The following is a 24,116-nucleotide window of genomic DNA, read 5'->3' as shown; positions in this document are numbered from 1 at the left end:
ATAATTTTATTAATAGAGTCATTAGCCTATATCAATAATAATAATGACTCACATTTATTAAATAAAAATATGATGGGTTGTGCTAATTGCTTAAATTGGATGATCCTGTTAACTCACCACCACCCAACTATGAGCAGGCACTTCCCTTTTCATTCTGTAAGGTGAAATAGGTGTTGTAAACCAAAAATAAATTTTGAACCTCCTCTCACCTTCCTGCACCCATCTGAATGGACTTTCTTCTCTGCCACACACTCTACAATGTAACCTGAAAGACTGGTTCAGGCCATGACAGGAAGTGAGGATTGGACACGCCTCATTATACCTCTCCCTCATTAACATTAGTACAGACCTTAAATCTGATAAGAAACATTTACAGGCTAATCTCTCTAAAGCCTGCTACTTGTAGGTTTCATCTGCATCATAAAACCTAGCTCTCCATAACCCCTTATTGTAACCCGGGCATTTATTTTTACTGATAATAACTCTTTCAACCAATTGCCAATCAGAACATGTTTATATCTGCCTATGACCTATAAGTCTCTTTTCCTTCAAGTTGTCCTGCCCTTCCAGATGGAACCAATGTAAATCTTACATGTATTGATTGATGTATTAAGTCTCCTTAAAATGTATAAAAACAAGCTATACCCCCACCACGCTGGGCACATGTCATCAGAACCTCCTAAGGCTGTGTCATGGGCACAGTCTTAACCTTGGCAAAATCAACTTTCTGAATAGATCGAGTACAAAATGAGTTTTAATATGAGCCAGGGTTCTTTCTTTCACCTGGTTACCCATGGTCACTATCGGATTTAACCTCATTCTTCAACTACTTACATCACTTCAGTCATTATATTTCTTTGTTCCTATATCTTACCCCTTTCTCCCTTTCTACACTCTTTCTTTTCCTTTTTTTTTTTTTTTTTTTTTTTTTTTTTTGGAGACAGAGTCTCTCTCAGTCGCCTTGGCTGTGGCATGATCTTGGCTCATTGCAATCTCCGCCTCCCGGGTTCAAGCGATTCTCCTGCCTCAACGTCTCAAGTACCTGGGATTAAAGGTGCCTGCCACCATGCCTGGCTAATTATTGTATTCTTAGTAGAGACAGGGCTTCACCATGTTGGCCAGGCTGGTCTCGAACTTGTCTCGGGTACTTTTTTTGGTTTACAATGTTCAACATCAAATAGTTAGTATGTGGCCGAGCTGGGGTTTCTACATTAATCTGTCTGACTCTAGAAAATATTCTCTCTGTCTCACCTTCCCAGGTATAATTTCTTCCAGCCTCATTTCTCCCTAGGGAGGCCCAGGAAGGGGAGTAAATGACAAAGACCACACAGTTTATCAGTGGCAGAACAGGAATCAGAGCCTCACCTCTTCAGTTCCATGACCCTTCCATTGTCTTTCAACACTTTTTTCTGTTTCCTTTACATTTACATCATAAAGTATTGCATCACAGGGTTTCTTAAAAACTGAGAATCACTACTTAACACTTAAGGTTGTACTCATTATGTGCTAATCCTCTAAGTCCTCTGCATGGGTGAAATTATTTAGTCTTTGCTACCAGCCTATAGGTAGGTACTATTATCACCGGTATTGCACAGGTGGGGATTTGAGGCACGCGATGGTTAAGCAGTCTACCTAAGGGCACATAACTGGTGAATGGTAGATTTAGCATTGAATCCAGGCAGTCTGCATCTAGTGGATGTAGACTAATCATTTCGTTGGGATGCTTCTATTTCAACTTTAGCTAATAGGTGGTGGGACTGTTTTCCTCATACAATAATGTGAGGAGAAATAGGAAAGTCTGTTTAAGTGTCTTTTTCTTTTGATTTGCCACATCTTAAATATTTCCCATAAAGTGACTCAGATCTAAAGCAGAACAATCCTTCCTCTAGGGAGACCAAAGAGGAAAGCACTGTGGTTGAAACCTACTACTGCTACATACTAGCACTGGTGACCTTCAGCAACTAAGCGGTGACCTTCACCAATTGACTTGCTGAAGCTCAGTTTCTATAGAAGCAAAGCTCTTGCTCTGCCTAATTCCCAGTTTTGTTTAGATGAGCAAATAAAAAAATGCTTAAAGAGTATGTAAAAATACTTTAAATAAAAATATAAACATAAAGATGGTGTCATTTATCATTAATACTGTCATTTATACCGCTAAATTATTACCTCAATTTAGCAGTATCAGTACCAATATTTGTGCTCAAGACACTAAGTACGTCTCTCAAAATGCAACTTGGTGTAAAATGTATTGTTTTACACAGTATAATCAGTTAAAGATCCATTAAATGCTTTGATATTTTATCTTCTTTTTCTTTCAATGAATTTTTTTGAGCGCCTACAGCATAAGATTGTTCATTTCTCAAGACCAACTTATGATTATTTAACTCATTGGGAATTTAAACTATAACATTTAAATTTAGATGAGACATTGAGGAGCTAAACATGCTTTTTCTTCCAAAGGGAGGACTTTGTTTCCTTATGAACATTGTCTTTATGTGCTGAGTACAGTATAGAGCACTTGGGAGAAGTTCAGTGGGTGTTTCTTGAATGGAATGAAATAAACATTCATCCAAAACACACAGTTTTTCTCCATGTGTTCATCATAAGAGCATTTTACTATCACTAGGGAGGAAACTGGAGATGTATTTTAATATTATGTTCCAATTTCTAGAAACAAATTTCTGTCCAATTAATATTTAAATTAAATTTCAATGTTTATGCCTTGTGTTCTTCATGCTGATGGGACTATTGGATATGACTTGAATTAAACATGAAGGACTTTAACAAGTCATTAGATTTAAAGGCCAGTTGTCTGGAGTGATTTTTGAAGTCTTTCTATCATTGGGAACTTTTTGCTGAAGTCAACATCAGCAGTTTTCATGAGTTGCTGTTGAAGAGAGGAGAAAGCAAAATTTCAAATGCTGTTGGTTTTAGCCACACAGATTTTATTCCATCTTTTTCATTCCCTTAGCCTTGTTTTATCAGTAGTCTTCAGATTTCACGGGAGTTTTCCTAGTTTTCTTCTGTCACAGAATAACTTTTGACTTTGTTAACTATAAATTAATACTTAAATTCAGGAGAAATGATGAAAATGTCTTGACTTTGTCTTTCCATGTAAAAAATATGAAAAATGTGGCTGTCATGGAGTCATAATTTTCCCCAAATCTTTTACTTAGATGGCAGAGGGGCTGAACCCTAAAGTTACCATTTCCTGGTTCCCAGTTAAGAGTCAATTTTACTACAACTAACCGTATTTTGGATGCTATGTTCATGTTTTCGTGTACTATTAAACTATCTCAAACCTCTTCATCACATTAATTCAGAAAGCAATTCCTCCAGGACACAAAAATACACACACACACACACACACACACACACACACACTTTAACAACTTTTTTCCTTTAAAAGACATCTGCGAGTGTACATGCCAAGTACTCCACAAAGTAAATCACATGTTATCTCATTTAATTTGTACACAGAATAGTTAAGTGCATTGTGTTTTTCTGATTTTATGAATGAGAATAAAATTTTCTGATTTATGGCTGAATAAAATATCTTTCCAGTATCGTGATTGGTAATTACAGATGCAGTTACCAACTATGAAGTTTGTCACTGCATATGCTTCATGCTGACTCTCTTTCCTACAATTCCTTATATGTCAGCGTGTTGTAGAGAAATCAGAATCCAGGGATTGTGTACGTTTGTCATATGACAGTTTGTCAAAGCATTTGGAGGTGTAGGAGCTGGCTTCGGGAAGGAAAAAGTGCAAAAGTCACCAATCACTATGTTTTAAACATCTACATTAAATGACTATAAACGATATAACTAAGACCAAACTATCTAGTTTTTATGGAGATGAATCCTGGCTCAAGTTAAGAAGTTCTTCCTGTTTAAGCATCAAGAGAATGAAACCAACTGTTAGGACATGCATTGCTTATTATCATAGGCTTTAGCGTCTTACAATGTGATTTACTTTCCCATTTGTTGCTTTTCTCTCTTCCTATTTTTCTCTATTCCACAAACATTTCTGTAATGCATACTGTGTGCTGAGCACTATGATTGCAATTGAGAATAAAGGCAAGAATCACTTCACATCTCTCAAAAATTACCAATTCGGTGGTGGGTACAGATCCACCAATACTTGCAACAAGATGTGGCATATGTAAAGATAAAGATGTACAGAGAAATTCAAGAACACTTGTAGAAAAAGTCTTCATGGAAGACATAAAGTCAAAGCTTAGACTAAACGGGTTATTAGGGGTCATTCAGAGAAAGAAGAAGAAACAACCAAGGAAGGTGGGAGTTCGGAGGAAAAGAAACCGACGGGGCGGTTGCAGTCACCCAGGATGCATGATAATGTGTGAGAGGCAAAGGAGAAAGGCTGGGTTGAGGGAAATTAACACAGAAGAAAATGCTGAAATGAAATATTGATATTTCTATATAACTATGAATTATTTTGGCCTTTGCTGATTTTGTTTACCTTCTTAGAGCCCATGAACTTCTTTTCAGGACTTCTTCAGTTGAGAGTCAAATTGTCCTCAGCTGTTAAAAAAAGATAACCATTCTCCCAGAAGATGTAAAAAGAACCAGGATTTGAGAAACACGTTTCTTCTATATTGAACATTAAATAGATGTATTTTATTTCTAAGTTACTGATCATGTGTGCAAATCTCATCAAGCAGAAGATGAAGCTGTTTATACTCTGTGTTCATTGAAATAGCAGAAATTTCCTTGCAAAATAGCTTCATAAACTGCAAAATAATATAGAATATTTTACTGTTATCTGGCTGTATGGAAGAGCAAGAAAAGCTCAAGTGTTGAAGTCGCCTAGTCCTTCTCAAACTGCGCCTCTTTGTCAATTATCTTTCCTTTCTTTCCTTTTCTCATAGGCAAATATGACAACAACATTCAGCTTTTCAGATTAGCAGAAAATTCAACCAGATTCTTTTCTGTATAATGTCTCCCAAGGAATAGTGATCCCCAATATTTTTAAGTATAAATATATATATACTTAAATATATTAAAATATATTTTAAAAATTCTACTTTACCCAAAGAAAATAATGGAGAATATAAAAATATTAGAGCTAAAATATTTTTAGAGAGTATTTAATCCTCTCGATATATTCATTCATCCATTCATTATTTACCACTTAGTTCATTTGGTAAATATAATTGATTTCAAAGTGTTGGACACTGCATGTGCCACAAGATACAACACAGGTGTCATATAAAGGACATCGCAAAAGAAGACAAATATTATTCAGTGCAAATATTATTCTTGTATGCCAAGGCATGGCACGCAAAAGAATGAGTAAACTCCTATGTTATCAGGTCAGCTGCTAGGTTTGGGGCAGGTGAGTTAGGACAAGTTTTATCTTCCATAAGCAGATGACTTCAAGGTCCTCCAGTAATTAGGACTGCTATACCATGAGAAAGCTTAATGGGGAGGGTGTTAGTTTAGACAAAAGTCGGGGCTGAAGTAGCAATTCCTTCTCTTCCTCCTGGAGGCCTGCTAAGGTGTCCTCTGTCTAAATACCTGGCTTCTCTCCCATCTTATCTCCTTAATCTGAGGTGACAGTGCCAAGGCAGTAAGGTTGAAGGTTCTGGAAGAATGGTCAGGACTCCTGGGTCTCTGTCCTTAATGTAACCTTACATAAATGGTAAGTCATCCATCTTCCTGAGTTCTTTTTGTTTTCATGTATTCAATTCTTCAAAAATAATTTGGTGTTCATGAAATACCTTATTTTACATTCCATTCAAACAAACAAACAAAAAGAGCTGCTCTTTCATTTTGTATTCTAGTGCCTGTTAATATACACATTATTAGGTAAAGCATTCATTGATAATATTGTTTTTGTTGCTGGGGAATTTAATCAGCCATATGTTCCTGGGGGAACATTGGTTTTCAATGGAAGGACGTCTGCGAGCAGCAATGCTGTGCCAGATGATCTGATACAAGTGTTCCAGTGGGTAACCAGTCAGGTATTGAGTGGGGCAAGAGAGCCCCTCCACCACCCTGCCCCCCCACTCCTGCCCCCCGCCACACACACCAGAAGTGTTGGGCAACCATCAGGTGATGGTCAGGTGGTTGTTAACCATTTCTCTAAAATAATAATTGACTCCAACCGGTGTCAGGGAAAGGCGGGCCCCTAACAGATAGAAAACGCCTGAATCTGACCAGCAGCTTCCCAATAAGGTCCCGAAAGTATGTCAACCTATAAAACCCAAGCCAAGAGGTCAAGCCAGGCACTTGGTTTCTCAAGTCTCCTACTTGGCCCTCTTCCAAGTTGCACTTTCCTTCTTTTTTTCTTTTTTCCCTTTCCTTATTGTTGTAAAGCTTTTTAAATAAACCCACTCCTGCTCTGAGGCCTGCCTCGGTCTCTCCTTCTGCCTGATGGCCCTCAGTTGAATTCTTTCTTTTGAGAAGGCAAGAACTGAAGTTCCTGCAGACTGGTACAGATTTGCTGCCAGTAATATGGGGTAACTCGAATCTCTTCTACCACTAACAATCATCCTCTCATTTTACTCTTACAATAAATCTCTGTTGCGTATCAGAATCTTCATTTTATACATATGGACAGTAAAGACCGGAAGTATGGCCTGGCGCAGTGGCTCACTCCTGTAATCCCAGCACTTTGGCAGGCCAAGGTGGGTGGATCATCTGAGGTCGTGGGTTCGAGACCAGCCTCACCAATATGGAGAAACCACATCTCTACTAAAAATGCAAAATTAGCCGGGTGTGGTGGCACATGCTTGTAATCCTAGCTATTCGGGAGGCTGAGGCAGGAGTATCGCTTGAACCCAGAAGGCAAAGGTTGCAGGGAGCCAAAATGATGCCATTGTACTCCAGCCTGGGCAACAAAAATGAATCTCCATCTCAAAAAATAAAAATAAAATAAAAATAAACCAGAGGTATTTAAAACTCTCCCAAGACTAACACAATTAGTAAAGGATGAAAAAGGAGACTTATAACATGGTAGAGTGACTCCAAAAGTGTGTTTTTTGTTTTGTTTTTCTTCTGAAAGCCTCATCACAATGAAGCCACAAAGGCAGACTGACTGACTTCAGCACGATCACTGTGGCCAGTGTCCCTGTGGGGTGTGCCCACTTAAAGCTTTCTCTTTAAACTTGAAAAGCTCACCTGGCAAAATAAATACTATCACAGGTTCTGTGGAACCCTCAGATTTTCATAAAACATCAGATGTCAGAAAGAGATGAGCAACAGAAGCAGTAGTTACCACGAGTTCTCTGAAACAGTCTATCTCTCAATTAGCTACCATTCGAGGTAATAAAGTTATGTACCATTCAAAGTTACAGCTAAGTTCTTAGCAGCTTTTCTTAGTAGATTCTTATACCGGAAAATGAAAGAACACAAAAGCATAACCCAAGAAGAGGGCGTTCTAATTAGTGTATTGTGTCTTACAGTCTTCATGTAAATTATTTTCATAAAATGATTCCTCAAATTGACAATCTCTCTCTTTGTAGCAGTCACCTTCTGCAGAGCTGGATCTGGTATACACTTTGTTCTCCTCAAATTATTTTATTCTGTTCTCATTCTGGCATAGAGAAATTCTTCTCTTTGAATATATCAAATGTGGTTAGGAGTTACCCGCATATCTCTTGAAGAGCATGTCACATGATGTCTCACTTATCAAATCATGGATTTTAATAACAGAGGGCCTGCCAATTTCAACCTCTCTCCCTTTAGAGATGAGAAAACAGGTTCAGAGAAGGCATGTGGCTCCACAAGATCTCACTTGATCTTAGTGCCATCTGTGTGCCGCTGAGTGGACATGCACTTCAGGGTACTTGGGCTAATGTGTGTGTCGGGGGGTCACCTAACGTTCACCAGGCCCTTTACCAGAACAGTTTTTTTTTTTTTTTGTAATTTTTAAATCATTATGGGTACATACTGATTATATATAATTATAAGGTATATGTGATGTTTTGATACAAGCATTCAATGTGCAGTGATTAAATGGGGGTAATTGGGGTATCCATCACTTTAAGCATTTATCATTTCTGTATGTTAGGAACATTCCAATTCCACTTTCCCAGCTATTTTAAAGTATGTAACAAATGATCATTAACTATAGCCAGGCTAATGTGCTACCAAATATTAGATATTATTCATTCTATCTAACTGGATTTTTGCACCCATTAACCATACTCACTTTTTCTCTGTCTTCCCACTGCCTTTCCCAGCCTTTGGTAACCATCAATCTATTCTCTACCTCCATGAGTTTAATATTTTAAATTTTTAGCTCCCACATAGGAGTGAGAACAGGCAACATTTGTCCTTCTTTGTAGAAGGGTTTTTATACAATGTGATAATATAACCATAGAACTACATTATTCATGTGGTGGTGCAGAGTGAGAGCGGCATGTGAATAACTTTCTGAAAACCAGAGAAATGTTCACAGAACAAAATGAAGTTTGAACTGAATCTTGAAAAATTAGACTTTTTAGTGCAGAAAAGTGTGAAGTACATCTCTGATAGAACTTTATTTGTAAAGGTAAAAAGACTTGAAAAAGCTAGCTTGGAAGACCGGATACCTAGATGCAAATTAAGAAGTTGTATTTAGCAATCCACAGCATGGTGCCTGGATTCAATAAATGTCTCCATTTCTCTCCCTTTTTCCTTTCTACATCTGAAACGTAGGAAGACAAGAGAAAAAGGGAAAAGACAATATGTGTATCAAATATAACATTTACCTTCACCAGAATTTCCAGGGCACCTCTGACATTTTTATCAGAATTTGGAAAAATGTTGATCTTTGCCTGACTTTACAAATATGAATTCCACTGGGTGAAGGGGAACTTACAATGAAATCCACATGTGTTAGGCAGGCATGTGAGTTTCCATGGTTCATGCTTTCCCAGCCACACTTGGATCTCTTGTCTTGATACCCCTGTTGCAGCTCATCAATGTCCTAGGACACACCCTGTCTAAATTGGTGGTTTACACTAAACAGCCATGTCCTCTCACTTTACTGTTCTCTTGCACTTACTGCTAACAAAAATAATCTTACCCAAACCCTCTTTTCTCTGCCAAGCTGAATTTTGCCAATACTTAATCCAGATGTCACCTCCTGTGTTATTCTTTTAGAGCTGCCATGACAAAATATCAAGAACTGGGTGACTTAAACACTACCACAAGCTGCTTTAAAGTAACAGTGGTAAGTTTTATTGAATGACTTATATGTATGTATTTTTTCTATGTGTATTTGTATTAGTCTGTTTTCACACTGTTGTAAAGAACTACCTGAAACTGGGCAATTTATGAAGAAAAGGAGTATAATTGACTCACAGTTCCTGAGGCTGTACAGGACGCATGGCTGGGCGATATCAGGAAACTTTCAATCATGATGGAAGGCAAAGGAAAAGCAGGAAGATGTCTTAAATGGCTGGAGAAGGAGGAATAGAGAGCAGTGGGTGGTGCCACATACTTTTAAGCAACCGGATGTCATGAAAACTCACTATCAAGAGAACAACATGGGGAGATTCGCCCGCGTGATCCAATCACCTCCCACCAGGCCCCTCACTGAACACATGGGGATTGAAATTCAAGATGAGATTTGTGCGAGGACACAAAGCCAAACCATATCAATATTATAGTTTGTTTCAGAGGATTTTACTTTAGATTATTAATATTTAGTGGAACATTATTTTTAACACAATATTAAGTTATTGTCATGATGGTTGCTACCATCTATACTACTGGAGTAAAATCTCCATGATGATGGAGACAGTGTCTACCACCTTTAATGACGAATCGCTAGACTCAACTAGTATTTGGTATTTACTATGTACTTACAATAGTTTGGGGAACTAAGCGTTGAGTAAATTGTGTCTGTACAATTGATAGGTCTTTGAAAGATTGTGATATGAGAAAGAAAAAGATATGATTTAAACCTGGGGGATGGAAGTAAACTGAGGCAGCTGTGTTAAGGATGTTTTAAATTGGGGCAGAGAAACCAGAGACAGGTACAAGCTTAGAGTATATATGCCTTCAATAAAGACCTCAACACTGAGTCTCAGCATTTCTGAGGATAAATAACCCTCAGTTTATATAAAATGTCTCAGAAAACTGTAGGATCACTACCCACAAAAACAATAAATCAAATGCTGAGTGACATTGAAAAAAAAAACATTTCAAATTTGAAAAATGATGTGTGGCTCCTTCTCGTTTTGCATACCTTATGGCAACTCACTCCTGCACACGCTTGTATCAGGACAAGACCCAACACTCAGGACCTCCTGGTGATTGAATAAAGGAATGACCTAGAAAATGCTTTCAATATGGGAGTGTTTTCCTTTAGAGTCTGACCTTTAGGATGTAATTGATTAGTGACTCAATAAATTAACATGCTAATTATACTTCTTCATGTGTGTATTAAAAAAGTTATTTGAAGGACCGTATGTTGCACATGCAAACAAACGCTTTTACATCTGTTAATTCAAAGTTCCCAAAAATCTAATTTTGGGAATTTGACATTGCAGCAGGGAGGATATGTTCACACTGACTTTCACTTTATTCCTTGAATACTCCATGTCCTCTTCTTCTACTTCTCTTTTTACTGTTCTTTCTCTTTGGAATCCTATTAATTATGGTCATCTCATGACTGACACTTCTCATGATTAAAGTTAAGGCAAAACGATTACCACTTCAGAGAGTTCTTTTCCATCCAATCCTAGAGTACATTATTTCAATTCTCAATCATGGCCTAATCATTTTCAAATGACCTCATTTTATTTCTACATAGTAGGTAACACTAAAATTACCTTGCTCTTTTTATTTTTTGATTTGTTCCTTTTTATATCATGTCACTGGAATCTCAATGGAGTGAGAGCCCTCCTTCTTTCATGTTTATCACTGTATCACAGGGTCAAGAATAGTGATTGTCACATGAAGGGTGCTCAATAAATATTTCAGGTATGGATGAACAAGTGAGAAAACAGGTCTGGAAAGCTAACTCACACAGCTAATAGTTTGTAGAACTGAGAAACAATACTCAGATTTTCTAATTCAAAGTTCAATGTGCATCTCACTGCTATCATCTACCAAACTTTGCTGTTAGTAGATTGTACTATTAGTTTAGCAAATTGTCTTAAACAGGCAAATAAGCATGTACATTCCATATATATGTTATATATATGTCATATATTATATATTATATATATATATGACATATATATTTGTAAAAACTGCATAGATCAAGTACTAACTCCTTGATTATCAAGTTTGGAGTCATTTGACAACTTTAAACACCCCTATCCCAGCACCCTTTTTTTTTTTATTTTCAGGAGGGGACCAGCAGAACACACTTCTGAATTATGAAGTATGAGAATGGTGAAAAGGAGATTCTTAAAATAAAATGAGAGTCACTGTTTTGCAATTCAGGCTCTCTGTCTTTGTCACTGCTTCTCACTTGCCTTTTTCTTACCTTCCATCTCATGTCACCCAGTACTGGGTGTTGGGTGTTTTGTGTTCTGCGATTAAAAAAAAAAAAAAATCTCTGTGATGGATGAAAGTCTATGCAGTGAAGCATGCTGTCAGACTTCAGCTATTTGTCACCAAACACTGACACTCATCTAGGCCAAGTTTTTGGTTCTGAGTCATGTCTTTGCTTCTGACAAAATGTCAGTGTAATTTGTCACCATCTGATATTTATGCCACATCAGATTGTCACCGCTTGCCATGGGTCAGAACCACTGGGCAGGCAGCAGTCTTCACTGATTCTTTCAAATGATTCCCTAGAACAGCCCCTCAGCTTCGCTCCACAGGTTCAAGTGAGATCTTTACTAAATGTAAATATTTAGCAGATCTCAATGGATAACAAGATTGGATTCTCCCAATGCCACTTTAAGAACTCATGAGTCTACCACGTCCGCAGTACTGATCACAGTAGCTCTAATTGCTATTTCATTCCATTAAACCCATATGCCACATAAAAATGTGAGTTGGATTTCTTCAAAGATTCAATAAAGTCTGGAAAATATAGAAAAAAAGGGTCAGTCCAACAAAGGGTTTATATGAGAGACTGAGATCAACCTCCTAAGGAAAATCTCATTTCACTTAAAGAAAACGAGGACTTGGCCTGAAGACAACGGGTCAGAAGTGATTTTGAGTACACCAGCTGTGAGCTGACGTAAGCTTCCTTCATTTTCAACGTTTATCACCAGGACTTTTAGCAATATCTTGAAATTAGAAAGTGACTAAAAACAGAAGAAAAAAAATCTAGTTGATTGTGATACATACTGTAGTATTCACAGGTGAAATATTATGGTGTCTAACATTTAATTTGAAATACTCCAGGAAATGAAAAAAAAAAAGTACTCCAGGGGACAGGAAAGTGGGAAGGGGATAGAGACAAGAAGATTGGAAAAATGTTGATGAGTTTTGAGACTGTGTGATGGGAACATGGCATGCATTGTACTGTTTTCTTATTTTTTGTTTCTTTGAAAAATTCCAAGTTTTTTTTTTTTAAGTGCAGAAAACATTCATTAAAAAAAAATACATGAATAGGCCTGACACAGTGGCTAATGCCTATAATGTCAGTACTTTGGGAGGTTAAAGCAGGATGATCGCTTGAGTCCAGGAGTTCAAGATCAGCCTGGGCAACCTAGGGAGACCCCATCTCTAACAAAAATTAAAATAAAAAAAAAAAAAAAACCATTAAAACAGCCAGATGTGGTGGTACATGCCTATAGTCCCAGCTACTCTGGAGTCTGAGGTGGGAGAATTGCTTGAGCTCTAGAGATGGAGGCTGCAATGAGCTGTGATCATGACACTGAACTCTAGACTGGATGACAGAGCTAGAACCTATCTCTAAATAAATAAATAAATAAATAAAAGAGGGCACTTCACTCTCACTAAAGTCTTTGTATCACTAGTACATTCTGTGGAGATTCACTAAAATATCTGTAGGAAAATCAAGCTAAATTTGGAAAGGAAGAATTTAAGAGCTTATTCAAGAGACAGAAACCTTTGTCCAGAAGTGGACTATAGCAAGAGACAGTGTAAAACAAGTCAAAAGAGCAAAGCATAAACACACTGAAAAAATCAGAAGGAATCTATCTGAAGGCTGGTTGGGCTTCCTCCTCTGCAGTTCTTTGGACTCCCTCACCTTAAGGGCACCGACTGTTTCTGATGCAAGCATCAATTTTACTGAGGTGCTTTCTTAATTCATCTTTCTCACGCAATATATCACCACCTTCTTTCAGCAAATGGTATATTGTTGCCATTTGTCTCTAAAGGGCCAGCCTATATGTTTTACATTGTAGGCATGCAAGGGGATCATGTTGTTTTGCCATGCAAAAACAAAACAAAATGGAAACCCAAAGTCATACAAACTAAGATGCCCTTTGAAAACTAGCTGAATATTCCCCACTCAGGAGGTGAAGACATTTATTGTTATCATTATCGCCTTGCAGTTGCTGAGTTTCTCCTGCTTTCCAAAGTCCTTTCACACATTACATATCCAGTTTGGGCTATTGCACATGGTGTGGGCTTGGAAATTATCAGACATTTGTTCAAATGAAACATTTTATCTTCTCCCTCAACTAAAAATCTCTTAATAGCTTTCCATTACTCTTCAAATAAAAAACAGAATTGTTGCTGTAGTGTATGAAGCCCAGCACAATTCCTTCTCTCTTGTCATTTCCAAATGTATCCACTGAAATGCTCCCCTCAGTCACAACGTGCCAGGAACACCGGCATTTCTCAGCTTTAGACCCTAATGCATTATTTTCTTGCGAAAATTTATTCACGGCTTGGCTCCTTCCAACTCTACCCTGCTCTCCTTCAATGCCACTTCTTCAGATGATTCTTCAGCACCAATCTAATGCAGGTCCCCTCATGCTCCTTTCTCCAGTCACCCAATTTGTCTCATTAATCACATATCAAGATTCGTACTTATTATATTTATTTATTGTCTCCTCAGTTGACAGTAAACCTCATGAGGGAAAAATACCTGATTGTCTTGTTTCTCACAGAAAACCCAGCTCCTAGCGCAGTGTCAGATACTTAAAATAAAGGCATCATTGCTACTCATTGAAATAAAAAATGATAGAATGAAAACTAAATGAGTAAAAACAGAGCTGCCATTTACTGACTGTGTAACAATTATGGATAAGTTCCTTTGCATCTCTGAACCGTTTTATTTTGAAGTATGTCTCCTTGACTGTGCTTCCTGTAAAGATTACTTAACACACCTGTAAGACCTGGTAGTTTTTGTTGTTGCTATTACTGCGCTAAATATTCTTTTTCAGATCCATTTCCACTTCAGACCAATGTGATTAAGAGCAATATTGGTTTAAAAAAATTCTGTTTGCTATTTTTACCATATGTTTATTAAAGAAGCCATTAGTCCAAAAAATGTCCACTCATATCTTTTGATCTAAAATTTAACAAAAAACATGAATTGTAGGCATTTCAATACATGAATCTGTTGTGTTTAGAGGTGGAGTAGAAGAGGGATGGTAAAGTATCGGCAAAGTGTGTAGTACTTCATAAGTTCTAAGTGAGTATACACAATATCAATAATTATATGTCTCTACCTCAATGTTTGTGTTGAAACTAAGAAGAGATCCCACTCTGTTATATAGAAGGCACAAATAAAAACAGTTAAACATGTAAAGTAGAATTTTCTTTTTACCAAAATCTTTTTAATCCGTAAAAGTTATGTCTACTTATTTTAACAAAAACATAAGAATTTATTTTTAAATAGAAAATGTAAATAATGCCCATCACAGTATAAACTTAGAGAGGAAAGGAAACGCTAAACCTCTCTTGTTCCACACTGTGCCTGTATTTCCTAGCATGGTTTTTGGTACATTGCAGACAATCAATAAATATTTGTGGAATTTATTAAGCAATATTATCTAGACAGATACTCAATCAACATGCAGCAGAAGAGGGATTATAGAAACAAAGGCGGCACAAAAACACAGGGTTAATTGTGCTTTCCTGCTTCTCACTGGGTTATTGGCAAGAAAGTCCAAGAAGTAATCACAGAGGTTTTCAAGAGGGCCATCAACACTTTGCAAAATGCTTGCTAGGGAGGCTGTTGGCATATGCATTCATCCATCTATAGCACTATTTATAAAATATCTACTGTGTATTGGATACTGTCCCAGGTTTTGGGCAAATATGAGCAGTATGATAGAGAGTCTTTGTGCTCTCAGTTTTGCAGTCATGACACATAAATGATAACTAGACTGCTGTTCATGACCTAACTCTACCAGATCATAACAATCTGTGACATGGACTATATTATTTAAACTCTCAGCTCAGTTTCTGTATGAAGATGGAGATACTAAAAATTTCTGTCTTAAAGACATATTGTATAGTCTTACTAGCACGTATCAAGGGCTTTAGTATGTACCTGTCCCTAACTCTCACAGGGATAATTAGGCACACCTCCCTGTTCTCGCAACCCTAGAACTTAAAGTATAATAATAATAATAAAGAAAAAGAAAAAAAAAAAAGAATTTCTTTCTTACCCCCTCTTAACAGTCCTTATCTCTTTTTGATGCACTTACCTGTGTTTGTGTTCCCAGTAGTCTCCAGAGCAGGGCCATGTTACTCATGCTTGCATTGTTGGATTTATAGTTGATAAAACACGTTAGATACTCAGAATGTGCCTACTGAAAGAATAAAAGAGAACATACCATCTTAAAAATCCAAATGCTTGTTTCAAAGCGACTATGAATTAATACTAAAATAAGTTAGTTGCTGCTGTTGTAAATGCTGATTAAACCAACAGAGCAAATAGAACAAATTATGATGACCTATGGCTCCACACTAGAGCCAAACTGCAAAGGACAAACAATGTCTGTCTTCACATTTGGTTTCAAAATTGCACCACCAAGTGCATGTCATTATCTCTCCATTAAACCCAGCAGTATGACTCATTCTTTCAGCAATTGTGCACGAGCTGAATTGATTTGAACTTGTTACTGACACTAATGGCAACGGTTGAAACTGAGCAAATCTCCAATTGCATACATAGATTCACAATACCTTTTTTTCTTTTTGAATATTCATGCATTTTCTACTCCTGTTCAACACATTATCAATATAATTAGCAAATACAATAAAATATTTAAACACACTAATTTGTTTTTTTCAATTCTGTAGAAAGTTAGCAAATCTTCATTAAGTATATGATGAATATAGAGTTTATGCCAAAGGAAAAAAATCATCTAAAGATGAATTTATGAAGAATTTGAAAAGATGGAAAAATACAGAGTGGGTTCTTATCTAGCTCAGCTGCTAGCATGAAGAAGTTTACCTAAATACCTGAGCATCAGTGTTCCTATCTGTCAAGTGGATCAAGTTTACCAAAAATTTCTTCCTGAGGGGGACTTGTTAAGTATGAAAATTACTCTTAAGAGTTCAATGAGCCAGAAACCATCATCCAAAGGGGCTATGAATTAGACATTTGTAGATCTTTAGTGGGATATTCTACTACTGCTTCTCTTAACACTTTTAAAACATAGAAAAGAAAATTTTCTGTGTGTTTGTCTCACAGGTACACGGAACAGATTTTACACTTAAGGCTATAGTTCTGCAAGTTATATTTCCTATTTCAAAAAAATAATTATTTAAAATTCAATTTTTCATAAATATTGCGAGGGAAACATGTTATTTTGGTGAACATCTTCCGAATGTTTTCATTTCTCCTTTTTTCCTATCGTTTTCACTTCACACTTCTCTTCCATATTTCTTTCTATCATTACCTCCTGTATTAGTCCATTCTCACACTGCTATAAAGAACTGCCTGAGATTGGGTAATTTATTCAAAAAAGAGGTTTAATTGACTCACAGTTCTGCATGGCTGGGGAGGCCTCAGAAAACTTACAATCATGGTGGAAGGCAAAGTAGCCACATCTTACGTGGCAGCGGGCAAGAAGGTGTGTGAAAAAGGAACTGTCAAACACTTATAAAACCGTCAGATCTTGTGAGAGCTCACTATCATAAGAAAAACATGGGGAAAATAGCCCCATGATCTCATCACCTCCCATCAGTTTTCTCCCTCAACACGGGGGGATTATGGGGATTACAATTCGAGATGAGATTTGGGTGGGGACACAGAGCCAAACCATATTACCTCCCTCTCTTCCTGCCTCCCTCCCTTTTCTCCTCCCTCCCTAATATTTGGATATTTAATATAAGTGACTTTTTCCCATCTTTAAATTATAAATGAATATACCTTCCTTACAGTTTTCAAATGAGGGCTAAATGAAACATGCAGAAACTTGTAATACAATATTTGATATTTAATGATACATCTTTGACAAGTTTTCATCTTCTTCCTCTCTCTCTTTAAATTTCATCTTCTTTATATCACTCTCTTTCTCCTTTCCTTCCTCACCATCCCACCCTATATCATTCCTAGTCTGTTGATTTTTTTCTGTCTCTTTCAGAATTTCTTCCTAAATATTAATTATTCTATTATTTGTCACCAACTAATCACTATTCAGTCATCAAGTAGAAGCGTGTAGTCAGAAACAAGCATTTAGTGAGCACAGCTCTAGTTTTTGTCTGTTTTATTTATATTTCTTATTGATTTATTAAATATTTATTCTATATAAAATAATGTTTTATACATATATAATGCATAAAGAATGATCAAAAGTGTCTAAGTATGTCAACCTTCAATATTTAAGAAATAGAACATTATATTTAACTCTGAAGCTCACGCCTGACCTTCCCCAAGTTTATTTGCCTCATCTGCTAGAGTTTTATTTCTCTATTTCATGTGTTTTTATGATTTTTACAATATGTGAAAAATTTATATTTGTTGATACTTTTGAATTCTATATAAAAGGAACATAAATATGTTTTATTCTGCAAGTTAATATTTTCAGTCAGCATTCTGTTCTTAATGTTGTATGTTGTTTAATTAATTCTCTTTTGCTCTTATGTAACGTTCCATTGTATGACTATTCCACAATTAATTTTTTTATATTTATTTTTATTTTATTTTATTTTTTTTGAGACGGAGTCTCGCTCTGTCGCCCAGGCTGGAGTGCAGTGGCTGGATCTCAGCTCGCTGCAAGCTCCGCCTCCTGGGTTTACGCCATTCTCCTGCCTCAGCCTCCGAGTAGCTGGGACTACAGGCGCCCTCCACCTCGCCCGGCTAGTTTTTTGTATTTTTTAGTAGAGACGGGGTTTCACTGTGTTAGCCAGGATGGTCTCGATCTTCTGACCTCGTGATCCGCCCGTCTCGGCCTCCCAAAGTGCCGGGATTACAGGCTTGAGCCACTGCGCCCGGCCCACAATTTATTTAAGTATCTACTTGTCTTGGATACTTGGAATTTTTTCAACGATTTGTTTTATGTGAACATGCTCGAACATTTTTTCTGGGACATAGGGCCAAGAATGTCCCTAAGTGTCTCAGTAGTTGGAATGCTGGTCATAAGATTCGCTTCTGCAATGTGACTAGATCATGCAAATATATTTTGTAGAGTTTTTGAAGCAATTTTCATTCCTATTAGCACTATATAAGTATTTTTTTGCTCTATATCCTAACAGTCATTCGGACTTACAAATTCTTGTCAAGCTGTGGGTGGCGAATTATGTCTCATTGCAGTTGAAAGTTTTCTAATGAGATACAGCCTCTTGCTTTTCCATATGTTTATTGCCACTCTTGTTTTCTCTTGTTAAGGGATCTACTAAATTTATTCATTCGTTTTGAAAATCAGGTTTCTTATCGTTTTATTTTTTAATTTTAGAAATTCTTTATGCATCCTGGACCCTAATACTTTTCCAATATATTTGTAACAAATATCTTACTGTTCTCCATGGTTTTGCCTCATTGGATTTTACCCAAATACCTCCTCAACCTCCAAGTGTCTCTTTCAGTGTTTTATAACATGTTCTATTAGAATGCTTCTGCACACAGGATGAGGTATAAAACTTTTTGTTTTTCTCTAGGTGGTGACCCAGTTATTACTGATATTCAGGTTAGCTTCATGCTACCTTTCATGACCTTCTGCCTAACTTTAGGCTCTATAAATCTGATTTAAGAATCTAACTTCTTTTTTTTATAAATTTTATTTATTTTATCTTTTAAAAAATTGACAAATGATAATTGTCCATTGTTATGGAGTACTTAGTGATGTTGCCATGCATATAATGTATAGTAATCACATCAGGGTAATTAGCATATTTCCTTCATCTTAATCATGTATCATTTATTTGTGTTGAAAATATTTAATATTTTCCTTCTAGCTATCTGAAACTGTATTATATATTAACTATATCATACTACAATGCTATAGAACACTAGAACATAGTCCTTCTATCTAACTGTAATTTTGTATCATTTAACCAGTCTCTCCCTATCCTCCCCTTCCTCCTTCCCTTCTCAAACTCTAACATCCTCTTCTACATTTTTCTTGTATTAGGTAAACTGCTTTTTAGCTTACACATATGAGTGAAAATATGCATTGTTGAACTTTCTGCTCCTGGCTTCTTTCACTTAATGAAATGTCCTTCAGTTCCATCCATGTTGCCATGAATGACAAAATTTCATTCTTTTTATGGCTGAATAGTGTTGCATTGTGTATGTTTACCATATTATTTTTATTCATTCATCTTTTGTTGGACAAATGTCTTTTGACAAATGTCTGTTCAGAAAATATGTTCATTTTTAAATTGTTTATTTTGCTGTTGAAAGGTTTGAATTCTTTATATCTTCTGGATAATAATTCCCTGCCAAATGAATAGTTAGCAAACATGTTCTTTCATTCAGTACTTTGGCGCTTCACTCCGTTGTTTCCTTTGCTGTGGAGAAGCTTTTTAGTTGAATATAATACCATTTGTATAATTTTGCTTTCATTGCCTGTGCTTTTTAGGTCTCATTCATAAAATCTTTTTTTCAGACTGATGTCCTAAAATATTTCCTCTTTGTTTTCTTCTAGTAGTTTCATAGTGTTGGGTCTTATCTTTAGGTCTTTGATCCACTTTGGGTTGATTTTGTATAAGGTGAGAGGTAGTATCTAGTTTGTTTCTCTGTATATGAATATCCAGTTTTAACGGTACCATTTTTGAAAGAGGGTGTCATTTTTTTTTTTTTTTTTTTTGCAATAAACAATTTTGGAACCTTTGTAAAAAAAAAAATCAATCTAGCTATATAGAGAAGTGGATTAATTTCCGGGTTCTGTATTGTCTTCCATTAGTCTATGTGTCTGCTTTTATGCTAGTACCATGCTGGTTTGGTTACTACAGTTTTTTAGTACATTTAAAAGTATGTTAATGTGATGCCTCAAGCTTGTTCTTTTTGCTCATTAGTGCGTTGGCTATTCAAGGATTTTGTGGTTCCATACAAGTTCTAAGTTTTTCTTTTCCTATTTCTATGAAGAATATCATTGGTCTTTAGAAAGGGATTGCATTGAACCTGTAGATTTCTTTAGGTGGTATTTTTATTTCAACTATATTAATCCTTCAGATCCACGAGCATGGGATGTCTTCCAATTTGTCTGTGTCCTTTTCAATTTCTTTTTGATTTCGACTTTGTTATTTCTCATTTTATTTATTTGGGTATTCTTTCTTTTTTTCTTAATCTAGTTAAGGGTTTGTCAGTTTTTATCTTTTAAAGAAAATAACTTGTTTTGTTGACTTTTTGTATTTTTTTAGTCTCAATTTAGTTTATTTCTAGTCTGATTCTTACTATTTCTGTCTTTCTACTCATTTGGGGCTTGACTTTTCCTGCTTTTATAGTTCATTATGATGCATCTTTAAGTTTGTTGTTAGAAATATTCTAGTTTTTTAACATAGTCATGAATCGTCATAAACTTGCCTCTTGCTATGCTTTGCCCATGTCCCATAAGTTTTGATATGCTGCATTTCTACTTTTAAGATGTTTTTAAAATTTGTTTTTTAATTTATTCCTTCATCCATCTGTCATTCAGGAGCATGTTGTTTAATTTCAATATTGTGTTAGTTCATTCTCTCATTTCTGTAAACAAATATATGAAACATGGTAATTTGTAAAGAAACGTGGTTTAATTGACTTATGGTTCCACACACTGTACAAAAAGCATGATGTTGGCATCTTCTTCTGGGCAGGCCTCAGGAAACCAGCAATCATGGAAGAAGGTGTAAAGAAAACAGACACATCTTACACGGCTGGAGCCAGAGAAAGAAAGTGAGGGCGGGAGGTGCTACGCACTTTTAAACAACCAGATCTCATGAGAACTGTATCGTGAGAACAACACTAGGTAAATGGTGCTGAACTATTTGTGAAGACTCTGCCCTCATGATTCAGTCACCTCCCACTAAGCCCCACTTCCAGTATTGGGAATTACAACTTGACATGAGATTTGGATGGAGATACAGATGCAAACCAAGTCACATAATTTGTATAGTTTTGAATGTTCACCTTGTTATTGATTTCTAGTTTTATTTCACTGTGGTACAAAATAAAATACTTAATATGAGTTCAATTTTTTCAAATGTTTTGAGGGTTTTTTGTGTCTTTATATATGGTCAGTCCTAGAGATGTTCCATGTGCTGATGAATGTGTACTCTGCAGCTGTTAGGTAAAATGTTCTATAAGTGATGATTAGGTCCATTTGATGCAATTATTATTTTATTGAGTTCTATCTTTTTCTTTACATCTAATAATATTTGCTTCATATATCTGGGTGCTGTTGTGTAATGTACATATTTATTTACAATTGTTATAGTCTCTTGCTGAATTGATCCCTTCATTATTACATAATGCTACTTTTTTTATACATTTTGACTCGAAGTCTATTTTGTCTAATATAAGTATAGTTGCTTCTCCTAAGTTATGGATTTTTACTTGTATGAATATCTTTTTCTTCCCTTCATATTCAGTCTATGTGCATTTTTACAGGAAAGGTGAGTTTCTTGTGGGCAACATAGTTGGGTCTTGTTATTTTTATCCATTCAGCCAGTCAATAATATAAATAGAGAATTTAATTAATTTACATTGAAGTATATTACAAACAGGTGAAGACTTACTCGTGCCATTTTATTAATTATTTTCTGGTTGTTTTATATATTCATTGTTCCTTATTTCCATTCTGATTATTTATTTTTGTGGTTGACTGGTTTTCTGTAGTGATAGTTTTGATTCTTATTTCTCCCATTTGTATTGACTATGCCAATGAATTTTATAGTTTCACATGTTTTCATGATGGTAGGTATTGTCTTTTCGCTTTCAGATCTAAGAGTCTCTTAAATATTTATCTTAAGGCTGGTCTAGTGGTGATTAATTCTCTTATTTATTTTTTTTCTCTGTGAAATATTTTATTGATCCTTCATTTCTGAATAGGTTAGCTGAGTATAGTATTTTTGGCTGGCAGCTTTTTAAAAAATTTTTTTCCAGTACTTTGAATACATCATCCCATTTTCTCCTGGCTACAAGGTTTCAGCTGAGAAATCTACTGTTCATTTAATGGAGATTCCATTATATGTAACTTGATGCTTCTCTCTTGCTTTTTTTTTTTTCTAAGAATTCCTTCTTTGTCTTTGACTTTTAACTACAAGATGGCTTGAAGAAGACCTGTTTGAATTGGTTCTAATTGAGATTTTTTGAGCTTCCTGAATGTAGATATTCATCTTTCTCCCATGACTTGGGAAGTTTTTCGCTATTTCATAAAATATATTTTCCTCCCTTTTCCCTTATATTCTCCTTCTTGGTTGACCATACTTGCAATGTTTGTTCACTTAATGGTATCCCATAAATCCTGTCTTTCTTTCTCTTTCTTTCTTTCTTTCTTTCTTTCTTTCTTTCTTTCTTTCCTTCCTTCCTTCTTCCTTCCTTCCTTCCATCTTTCTTTCCTTTTCTTTTCTTTATCTTTCTAGTTTCCTCTTTTCGTTTTTCTTTTTAATTTTTTTCACTGCTTATGTTATTTGAAAAAACCTGTATTCCAGTTCAAAAATTATTTCTTGTGCTTGAGCTAATCTCATGCTGAAGCTGTTGATTGTGTTTGTTATTCATTCATTAAAATATTCAGCTGTACAATTTCTGTTTGTATTTTTATAACATCTCTTTATTAAATTTCTTATTCAAATAATACATTTTTCCTGGTATAGTTGATTTGTCTATTTGGATTACTTTGTATATCTTTGAGTTGCCTTAAGATTATTACTTTGAATTCTTTTTCTATCATTTTGTATATTTCCTTATTATGATTAGCATCTGCTACTAAAATCAGTTGTGTATTTTTTGAGATGCCACGTTTTTATGCTTGTTGTGTCCATATTTTCATTTCTATGAATATGTTTGGACAGTTGCTACTTTCAATTTTATAAATAACTTTAAGAGGAAAATATATTCATGTAGATATGTCTTGGGGTGTCAATTCAGTGACCTGCATTGGCTTTGGTTCTGGGTGGACACAGTAGTGTAGCATTCGTGTAGTTTCCTCAGCTGTAATCCATGCCAGTGAGGTTTGCAAGTATCTCAGTGGTCTAGACTAAAGGAGATTATGATGGTATGGTGTGATTATATCAGGGTTAGACTCACCAGGCTGTTTTTCAGTTCAGAGGCACATGCATGCCCATGGTGGATCAGTCAACTTGGAGTCTGACTGGCAAGGGGTGGGGCTATGAAGCTAGGAGCATGGGTGCACATTTGCTTGGCCACCTTTGGGGCTCTTCTGCCAGCAGTGGTCCTTGGAAGTGGTCTTCAGAATCTCGATATGAGTGCAAGTCTGCTCTGCTGGCATCGGAGTGAGTCTTCCAGGGGTCCAGTGCCTTTACTTGGTCTGTATAAAGCTTGAGTCATTCAATCAACTCTGCATATATATAGAGAGAGATCTGATATTATTATCTTGCCTAAAAAATGAATAAGAAGACAACTATTAAGAAAGACTTAGGAGGTACAAAATAGGACAGAGGAAGGGGGTAAAAAGAAGACCTACGAATATACCCCTGTAAAGTACAATGTAATACTCAATTGAATTAGAAATCACAGTGAGTTATATGAGCTCTTCAAATGCAAGTTAACTCAAGTTAACTCTGTGGTTACCGGCAGCTACTTACATCAAGACACTTACATCCTTCAAATACCTCTGTAAGTCCTTAAAATTACTTTACCATTGAGGTTTTTAGCTTTGGAATAAAA

The 24,116-nt window shown here is 36.0% G+C and overlaps 1 long non-coding RNA gene across 1 annotated transcript in view; it reads right to left on the bottom strand.

Moving 5' to 3' along the window:
- Nucleotides 1-24,116, bottom strand: part of LOC117079242 — a 372,831-nt gene that overhangs the window by 90,971 nt on the left and 257,744 nt on the right. Inside the window, exons 4-5 of the long non-coding RNA XR_004435333.1 lie at nucleotides 15,550-15,598; nucleotides 9,314-9,410 (exon numbers count right to left, since the gene is read on the bottom strand). This is a non-coding gene — a long non-coding RNA (uncharacterized LOC117079242). The remainder of the gene's footprint in view (nucleotides 1-9,313; nucleotides 9,411-15,549; nucleotides 15,599-24,116) is intronic.

The sequence above is a fragment of the Trachypithecus francoisi genome, unplaced genomic scaffold (genome assembly GCF_009764315.1).
Source record: "Trachypithecus francoisi isolate TF-2019V2 unplaced genomic scaffold, Tfra_2.0 Lachesis_group7, whole genome shotgun sequence".
Lineage (NCBI taxonomy): Eukaryota > Metazoa > Chordata > Mammalia > Primates > Cercopithecidae > Trachypithecus > Trachypithecus francoisi.
The sequence above is the reverse complement of the archived record's forward strand: the minus strand, read 5'-3'. Positions and strand labels throughout refer to the sequence as shown.